Consider the following 10,090-nt stretch of genomic DNA (forward strand, 5'->3'; position numbering starts at 1 on the left):
ACTGTGTGTATTGTTTATTACAGATTACTGCAATTTGCACATTACACATTTAGACAGATATCATGTAAAGATTTTTACTTCTCATCTATGTGAAGGATGTAAGAAATAAAGTCATTTCAATCTTCCACTCCTTTCCTCAACTCAAGATCCAAGATTCAAGATTTGGGCACCACGGTAACAGAGTAGCTAGCCCTCAATCTATTACAGATTGGGATGTCGGTGTTCGAATTCAATTCCAGCATCCTGTATAAGAAGTTAGTACATCCTTCCCGTGACCATATGGGTTTGCCCCAGGTGTTCAGGTTTCCTCCCACAGTCCAAACACATACCAGTTAGTAGGTTAATTGGTCAAAGTTGTCCTGTGATTAGCCATCGGTTAAACAGCTGGGCTGTTGGGCGATGTGGCTCAATAGGCAAGAAAGGGCCTGTTCCACAAATAAATAAATTCAAAGGTCAAGATTTTTGCTGTCATTCATCTGTACATGAGACCACAAGATATAGGACCAGAAGTAGGCCATTTGGCCAATCAAGTCTGCTCTACCATTCAATCATGGGCTGATACATTTCTTCCAGTCATCCCCACTCCCCTGCCTTCTCCCCATACCCTTTGATGCCCTGGCTAATCAAGGACCTATCTATCTCTGCCTTAAATACTCCCAATGACTTGGCCTCCACAGCCGCTCAAGGCAACAAATTCCACAGATTTACCACCCTCTGACTAAAGTAATTTCTGTGCATCTCAGTTCTAAATGGACGTCCTTCAATCCTGAAGTTGTGCCTTCTTGTCCTAGACTCCCCTACCATGGGAAATAACTTTGCCATATCTAATCTGTTCAGGCCTTTTAACATTCTGAATGTTTCTATTAGATCCCCCCTCGTTCTCCTGAACTCCAGGGAATACAGGCCAAGAGCTGCCAGACGTTCCTCATATGGTAACCCTTTCATTCCTGGAATCATTCTCATGAACCTTCTCTGAACCTTCTCCAATGTCAGTATATCCTTTCTAAAATAAGGAGCCCAAAACTGCACACAATATTCCAAGTGTGGTCTCATGAGTGCCTTATAGAGCCTCAACATCACATCCCTGCTCTTATATTCTATACCTCTAGAAATGAATGACAACATCGCATTCGCCTTCTTCACCACTGACTCAGCCTGGAGGTTAACCTTTAGGGTATCTTGCACAAGGACTCCCAAGTCCCTTTGCATCTCTGCATTTTGAATTCTCTCCCCATCTAAATAATAGTCTGCCCATTTCCTCCACCTATCTTTGCATCATCAGCAAATTTAGCCACAAATCCATTAATACCGTAGTCCAAATCATTGACATACATCGTAAAAAGCAGCGGTCCCAACATCGACCCCTGTGGAACTCCACTGGTAACCGGCAGCCAGCCAGAATAGGATCCCATTATTCCCACTCTCTGTTTTCTGCCAATCAGCCAATGCTCCACCCATGCTAGTAACTTCCTTGTAATTCCATGGGTTCTTATCTTGCTAAGCAGCCTCATGAATGTAAAGGAAAACAGAATGTTTGTTACTGTGGATCCAATGCAGCATAAAAAAATGTCAATAAACATAAAGAACACAATAAATATAAATACATAAGACAGCTTATATACATAGCCAGATGGTATGTCCATAAAGTGATGCTAGGCACAGGAGTGTCTGTACATAAAGTGACTGACAGGATATACACACAGTGGCCTCCCGGGCCATGCCATACAAAACAACCACCTCTACACCTGCTCATTAATGCACATTTCTAATCAACCAATCATGTGGCAACAACTCAATGCATAAAAGCATGCCAGTATGGTCAAGAGGTTCAGCCCAAACGTCAGAATCGGGAAGATCTACAGAGAATGGCACGAGAACCAAAAATATATCCAGTGATCGGCCGTTGTATTATGAGCAAAAACACTTTTTTAATAAGAGAGGTCAGAGGAGGATGGCCGGAATGGTTCAAGACAGCAGTAACTCAAGTAGCCACCCGTTACAACAGTGGTGTGCAGAAGAGCATCTCTGAATGCACAGTGTGTTCAACCATGAAGTGGATGGGCTACAGCAGCAGAAGACCATGACATATACTCAGTGACCTCTTTATTAGGTGTAGGAGGTACATAAGAAAGTGTCCACTGAGTGCAGACTGATTGTATGTACATAAAGTGCCACCAAGTGCAGAAATATCTGTATATAAGGTGATACGCAGTGAACTCTGCAATCTAGACTCACTTTCAAGGATCCTACAATTTATGCTCTCGGTATTAGTTTTCCCCCAGTTTGTCTTCTTTTGTACGTGTGCTGTTTTTCTGTCTTTGTTTATGTATAGTTTTCATAACTCTATTGTATTTTTTCCTGTAAATGCCTGTAAGAAAAAGAATCTCAGCATTGTACATGGTGATGCATAGGTACTTCGATAATGAATTTACTTTCACTGTGACTCCTATCAGATTCCATCACCTTCAGCCCTCTGACATTTCCACCTCTCACCTGGCAGCTTTATGCATCAATCCCACTCCTCCCTTTCTTATCTGCCTTTCATCTCATCACCTAGATTTACCTATCATCTGCCAGCTTCTTACATCAGTCTTAATCTGTCATGAGATTAGATGACTAAGAGTACAATAGGAGAGTCTAGGACCAGAGAGCACGGCGTCGAAGTACATCCCTTTAGAAATAAGATGACAAAGAATTTCTCCAGCTAGAGGGTGGTGAATCTGTAGAATTCATTGCTACAGATGGCTGTGGAGGTTAAGTCATTGGGTATATTTAAAGAGAAGGTTGATTATTAAAGGTGGCAAAGGTTATGAGGAGAAACCAGGAGAATGGGGTTCAGAGCGTTAATAAATCAGCCATGATGAAATTGCAAAACAGACTCAATGGGCCAAATGGCCTAGTACAGCTCTTACATCTTCTGAGCTTATGATCTAAAATGTTAAGAGGAGAAAGTGCAAGAATAGGATTGAAAAAATAATTGAATGGTTAATATTTATTTATTTATTTATTTATTTATTAGAAAATTACAAAGAATAAATGTAATGAAAAATTAGTAAGAAAAAGAAAAATAATATTAATCCTCCCCCCTCCCCCCCTTAACCCTTATCTAAAGAAAGAAAAAAAAAGAAGGAAAGAAAGAAGAAAAAGATTGCCTGGATATCGAAGGATCCCCACATGCTCCATGGAGTTCAAAATAATTTTAATATTTTTTTTTACTTTCCCTAATTACTTTATAATATTATTTTCAAAGGATCTATATATTTAATCCCATCTTTTGTAGGTATGGGAGCCAAATTTTCAAAAATATATCATATTCATTTCTTAGATTATATGTAATTTTTTCAACTGGAATACATCTATATATTTCATTATTCCAATGATCCATAGTTAAATATAAATCAGATTTCCAAGTAACTGCGATAACCTTTTTAGCTACTGCCAATGCAATTTTTATAATTTTTTTCTGATATTTATTCAGTTTAAGTTTCAGTATTGTCCCTTCAATATCTCCTAATAAAAATAATATTGGACTATGTGGGAGTTGTACTCCAGTAATTTGTTCCAATAAAAGTCTTAGATTTATCCAAAATGGTTGAATTTTAAAACAAGACCAAGTAGAATGTAAAAAGGTACCAATTTCTTGATTTCATCGAAAACATTGGTCAGACATATTTGAATTTAATCTATTTATTTTCTGTGGTGTTATATATAATTGATGTAAAAAATTATATTGTATTAATCTAAGTCAAACATTTATTGTATTTATCATACTATCAGAACATAATCTTGACCAACTTTTTCCATCAATTTTAAATAATTGAATGGTTGATTGAATGATGGAGCAAACCAGATGGGCCAAATGGCCTAATTATACTCCTAAATCTTCTGGTCTAATGGGACAGAGTAAATGATTCAAGGATGCACTCAAAGCCTCCATGGAGACTTTCCCACAGACTCCTGGGAATCTCCCAACTCCTTGTGGCCAAGAAGTATTCAAGTCATATTGAGAACTCAAGTCTATGTGCTGGGAAAACCAAAAGATCCAAATGAATGGCAGAAGGAGGCGGCCACATCACAAGCTCCCTACTCCATCAGACAGCTCCTGCACCATCATGAGAGGACTGCTGTGCTCTCTCTTCTCCCCCTCTCATTCAGCATAAAATACACAAAAATGGTACCACAGAACTCGAGGACAACTTCTATCCCACTGTACTAAGGCTTAGAACTCTTTAAAGCAACCATATCCTTCCTATAGTGGGGCAACCAGAACAGAACACAATCTTCCAAGTGTTGTCTAACAATGGTTTTAGAGAGCTGTAACAATGACCTTCCAGCTCTTGACTAATGAAGCTCATCACACCATACACTTCCTTAATAACCCTGTCAACTTGCCCCCCCCCCCCCCCAAGATCCCTCAGTTCCTCCACACTGCTAAGAATCCTGCCTTTAACCCTGTATTCTGTCTTCAAAGTTGACATTTCAAAGTGAATCACTTCACGCTTCTCCGGGTTGAACTCCATCTGCCACTTGTCAACCCAGCTCGATATCCTGTCAATGTCTCGTTGTAACCTACAACCTTCTGTACACCATCAAACTTTGTGTCATCTGCAATCCTACTAACCCAGCCTTCCACTTCCTCATCCAAATCAATATAAAAATCACACAGAGTGGGGGTCCTAGAACAGATCCCTGCAGAACACCACTGGTCAGAATATACAAACATCTACAAACACCTTCTATAGGCAAGTCAATTCTATATCCACACAGCCATGTTTCTCAGGATCCCATGCCTCCTGACTTTCTGAATCAGCCTACCATGGGACACCTATCAAATGTGTTACTAAAATCCATATACACCACATCCACTGTTCTACCTTCATCAATGTGCTTTATCATATTCTTAAAGAATTCAGTTAGGCTCATGAGGTATAATCTGCCCCTCACAAAGCCATGCTGACCATCCCTAATCAGACTATGCTTCTCCAAATGGTTGTAAATCAGGTCTCTGAGAATCTTCTTCAATATTTTGCCCACCGCTAAGTAAAACTCACTGATCTAAAATTCCTAGGGCTTTCTCTATTACCTTTACTGAAGAAAGGAGCAATATTTCCCCCCTCCAATCATTTGATACTACTCCTGTGATTTCATATAAATCATTTCACCACATCAACCCATTCTGGCGGTACAAGGGAAAGACAACAACAGAATGCAGAATAAAGTGTTTCTCTTACAGGGAAGTATAGTGCAGGCAAAGATCATGATGAGTTAAATCCTCAGGTCATCTTAGCATACCAGGGAAGCATTCAACAGTTTTACAACAGTGGGGTAGAAGCTTTCCTTGAGCCTGGTAGTATGTGCTTTCAGACTTTTGTATCTTCTGCCTGCTGGGAGGGGCTTTTGATTATTTTGGCTGGTTTACTGAGGCAGCGGGAAGTGTAGACAGAGTCCATGAAGGAGAAGGTGGACTGATCTCTCCCCAACCCCATTCTAAAAACTTTCTACAGGAGCACCAACAAGGGTGTCCCGTCTGGTTGCATCATTGTGTGGTACGAAAGCTGAATAGCATTGGACTGCAAGACTTTACAGAGGATAGTTACAAATCACCGAGAGAATCACTGGGGTCTGCCTCCTCACTATTCCTGACATTTACTGGGAGCAAAGCATTGTTCAGGATCCCTACCACCTGTCCCACAATCTCTTTGACCCACTACAATCAGGAAAGGTGTACAGGAACATCAGGACTAGAACTGCCAGACTGGGTAACAGCTTCTTCCCTCAGGCTGTGAGACTAATGAATACCCTGAAACCCTTGATGTCTTGTCACTAAGACTACAAGCTGTTTATTGTTCTGTTTATTCTTTGTCTGTGCTACACACTATCTGCATTTTTAAATTACATTTATGAACTTATTTGTGGTAATATTTTGTTTATGTGCTGTGTGTGATATATGTTTTGTGGGTGCATCATGGTCTGGTGGAAAGTTGTTTCATTTGGTTGTATATACTGTATGTAGAGTCAGATGACAATAAATTTGCACTTGAGCTCTGTGAAATGGTACAATTTGTGATATTCCGCAGTCGTATCTCCCAACAAACTGGATAATGACTGAGATCATACTCATACCTAAATTAATCTCTTATTGTCACATGGGCTGAGGTAATTTTGCATGTCATCATACAGATTTCATCTAAGTTCAAAGTAAATTTATTATCAAAGTACATATATGTTACTTTCTACAACCTTGAGATTCGTTTTCTTGTGGGCACACTCAATAAATCCGGGAATCAATGCGAGATCACTTCCAACAGGACGGACAAACAAACTGTGCAAATACAAAAGGAGAAAAAAGAAATAACCATAATGAATAAATAAGCTATAAATATAAAGAACATGAGATGAAGAGTCCTTGAAAGTGAGTCCGTAGGTTAGGGGAACAGTTCAGTGTTGGGGCAAGTGAAGGTAACCCCTTTAACAACCTGGTGGTTGAGGGGTAATTACTGTTCCTGAACCTGGTGAAGCGGGTCCTGGGGCTCCTGTGCCAACCTCCCGATGGCAGCAGTAAGAAGAGAGCATGGTCTAATGACCTAAAAGTGTCACAGTTACAGACAGCGCAGTGCAGGCAATCAACAGGGTGCAAGGGCCATGACAAGATAGGCTGGAAGATCAAGAATCCATGTGGTCCTTCCAGGGGACCATTTGGTTTGTTGTCTGTTGTAATATGGCAAATGTTTAGGGGATATTTGTGTGGAGTTCTGCATAGGTACATTCCAATGAGACAGGGAAGTTATGGTAGGGTACAGGAACCATGGTGTACAACGGCTGTAATAAATCTAGTTAAGAGGAAAAGAAAAGCTTACAAAAGGTTCAGAGAGCTAGGTAATGTTAGAGATCTAGAAGATTATAAGGCTAACAGGAAGAAGCTTAAAAAGGAAATTAGGAGAGCCAGAAGGGGCCATGAGAAGGACTTGGCGGGCAGAATTAAGGAAAACCCCAAGGCATTCTACAAGTATGTGAAGAGCAAGAGGATAAGACGTGAAAGAACAGGACGTATCAAGTGTGACAGTGGGAAAGTGTGTATGGAACCGGAGGAAATAGCAGAGGTACTTAATGAATACTTTACTTCAGTATTCACTAGGGAAAAAGATCTTAGTGATTGTAGTGATGACGCAGCAGACTGAAAAGCTTGAGGATGTAGATATTAAAAAAGAGGATGTGCTGGAGCTTTTGAAAAGCATCAAGTTGGATAAGTCCTGACGAAGCCCGAAACGTCGACAGTGCTTCTCCTTATAGATGCTGCCTGGCCTGCTGTGTTCCACCAGCATTTTGTGTGTGTTGTTTGAATTTCCAGCATCTGCAGATTTCCTCGTGTTTGAAGTTGGATAAGTCACCGATCCAGACAAAATATACCCCAGGCTACTGTGGGAGGAGGAGATTGCTGAGCCTCTGGCGATGATCTCTGAATCATCAATGGGGACGGGAGAGCTTCCAGAGGATTGGAGGGTTGCAGATGTTGTTCCTTTATTCAAGAAAGGGAGTAGAGATAGCCCAGGAAAGTATAGACCAGTGAGTCTTAACTCAGTGGTTGGTAAGTTGATGGAGAAGATCCTGAGAGGCAGGATTTATGAACATTTGGAGAGGTATAATATGATTAGGAATAGCAAGCATAGCTTTGTCAAGGGCAGGTCATGCCTTACGAGCCTGATTGAATTTTTTGAGGATGTGACTAAACACATTGAAGAAGGAAGAGTAGTAGATGTAGTGTATCTGGATTTCAGCAAGGCATTTGATAAGGTACCCCATCGAAGGCTTTTTGAGAAAGTAAGGAGGCATGGGATCCAAGGGGACAATGCTTTGTGGAGCCAGAACTGGCTTGCCCACAGAAGGCAAAGAGTGGTTCTAGACAGGTCATATTCTGCATGGAGGTCGGTCTCCAGTGGAGTGCCTCAGGGATCTGTTCTGGGACCCCTACTCTTTATGACTTTTATAAATGACCTGGATGAAGAAGTGGAGGGATGGGTTAGTAAGTTTGCTGATGACACAAAGGTTGGAGGTGTTGTGGATAGTGTGGAGGGCTGTCAGATGTTACAGCGGGTTATTGATAGGATGCAAATCTGGGCTGAGAAGTGGCAGATGGAGTTCAACCCAGATAAGTGTGAGGTGGTTCATTTTGGTAGGTCAAATATGATGGCAGAATATAGTATTAATGGTAAGACTCTTGGCAGTGTGGAGGATCAGAGGGATATTGGGGTCTGAGTCCATAGGATGCTCAAAGCAGCTGTGCAGGTTGACTCTGTGGTTAAGAACATGTATGGTGCTCACTTCGGCAACACATATACTAAAATTGGAACGATACAGAGAAGATTAGCATGGCCCCTGCGCAAGGATGACACGCAAATTTGTGAACCGTTCCATATTTTAAAAAAAAAGAACATGTATGGTGTATTGGCCTTCATCAACTGGGGAATTGTATTTAGATGCTCTATAGGACCCTGGTCAGACCCCACTTGGAGTACTGTGCTCAGTTCTGGTCACCTCACTACAGGATGGAAGCCATAGAAAGGGTGCAGAGGAGATTTGCCTGGATTGGGGAGCATACCTTATGAAAACAGGTTGAGTGAACTTGGCCTTTTCTCCTTGGAGCGACGGAGATGAGAGGTGACCTGATAGAGGTGTATAAGATGATGAGAGGCATTGATCATGTGGATAGTCAGAGGCTTTTTCCCAGGGCTGAAATGGTTGCCACAAGAGGACACAGGTTTAAGGTGCTGGGGAGTAGGTACAGAGGAGATGTCAGGGGTAAGTTTTTTACTCAGAGAGTGGTGAGTGTGTGGAATGGACTGCCAGCGATGGTGGTGGAGGTGGATACGATAGGGTCTTTTAAGAGACTTTTGGATACGTACATGGAGCTTAGAAAAATAGAGGGCTATGGGTAAGCCTAGTAATTTCTAATGTAGGGACATGTTCGGCACAACTTTGCGGGCCGAAGGGCCTGTATTGTGCTGTAGGTTTTCTATGTTTCTATGTTTACATGGATGGGAGGGGTATGGAGGGCTCTGGGCCAGGTGCAGATAGATGGGAGCAGAAGGAGGACAAATTGTTCCTCCAGCCTGAGAGTGGCTTCATTTTGTCAGTAGTGGGGACCATGGACTGACATGTTAAAATAGGAATGGGAGGTCAACAATGGCAGGAGACCTGTGCTTCTAATGTTTTTAAAATGGAAAAGCTGGGGCAATTCCAGTCTCTCGAGCTCAGAAATCCAGGGCTGGTGGTATCAGTAGTTGTTACAAGCTGAGGTCTTCTATGGTTACAGTGGATGACTATGACATCTACTGTGCCTCGTCATGTCCTTCACTCTCAACAAAGCGTTATATATCCACCATTCTGGCATTGGATCTCAATGGAGATCTCATTTACCTAGTCCATTGAGCTTACTTCGCATGCTAGGGCAGGCATGTCCCTGTCTGCCTGGGTATGAGGCCACCAGCTACCCTCAGCTGGTTCAGCCCACCTGTCAAAGCCATGTACTGGTGTATGGCTCTTGTCACATGCAAAATACTTCTTGGAACCACAGGTGAGAGCTGAGTGTCCACTGGGGACAAAGGTGAGTGAGCTGCCCCAGAATGGACATGAAAAACCCCTTCACCAGAGGTGCTACCCCTCCCTTGTCACCTCATATACTCCAGGGGACCATTCCATAGCCTTATAACAGCAGGGTAGAGGCTATTTTTGAGCCAGCTTTTGTATCTTCTGCCCAATGGGAGGGGCAAAAAGAGAAAACGCCCTGGGTGAGTGGGGTATTTGATTACATTGGCTGCTTTATGGAGGCAGTGAGACGTGTAGACAGAGGACATGGAGGGGAGGCTAGTTTCCATGATGTGCTAGGCTAACTGTGGAAAAACATCTGATGGCATAAGTGGCCTCCCTCTGTGCTGCACATCCAAACACTTCAACAATGTCTCGTGAGACCGCTGTGCGCACGCTGCTGGAGCTGGCTGGAGATTTTTGAGAAGCTGAAATGTGTTCACTTGATCTTTAAGGAATAAAAACGTGCTTCTCTTTCTGCTGGATGAAGGAACGATTCCCTCACGTT

At 42.1% G+C, this 10,090-nt stretch overlaps 1 non-coding gene across 1 annotated transcript; it reads left to right on the forward strand.

Annotated features, from left to right (window-relative positions):
* Window positions 1-8,311: 8,311 nt before the first annotated feature.
* On the forward strand, window positions 8,312-8,418 carry LOC140729874 (U6 spliceosomal RNA). The gene has a single exon (XR_012099418.1). It is a non-coding gene; the product is annotated as a U6 spliceosomal RNA (small nuclear RNA).
* Window positions 8,419-10,090: the final 1,672 nt, after the last annotated feature.

This window comes from Hemitrygon akajei, chromosome 6, assembly GCF_048418815.1.
Source record: "Hemitrygon akajei chromosome 6, sHemAka1.3, whole genome shotgun sequence".
Classification (NCBI taxonomy): Eukaryota; Metazoa; Chordata; class Chondrichthyes; order Myliobatiformes; family Dasyatidae; genus Hemitrygon; species Hemitrygon akajei.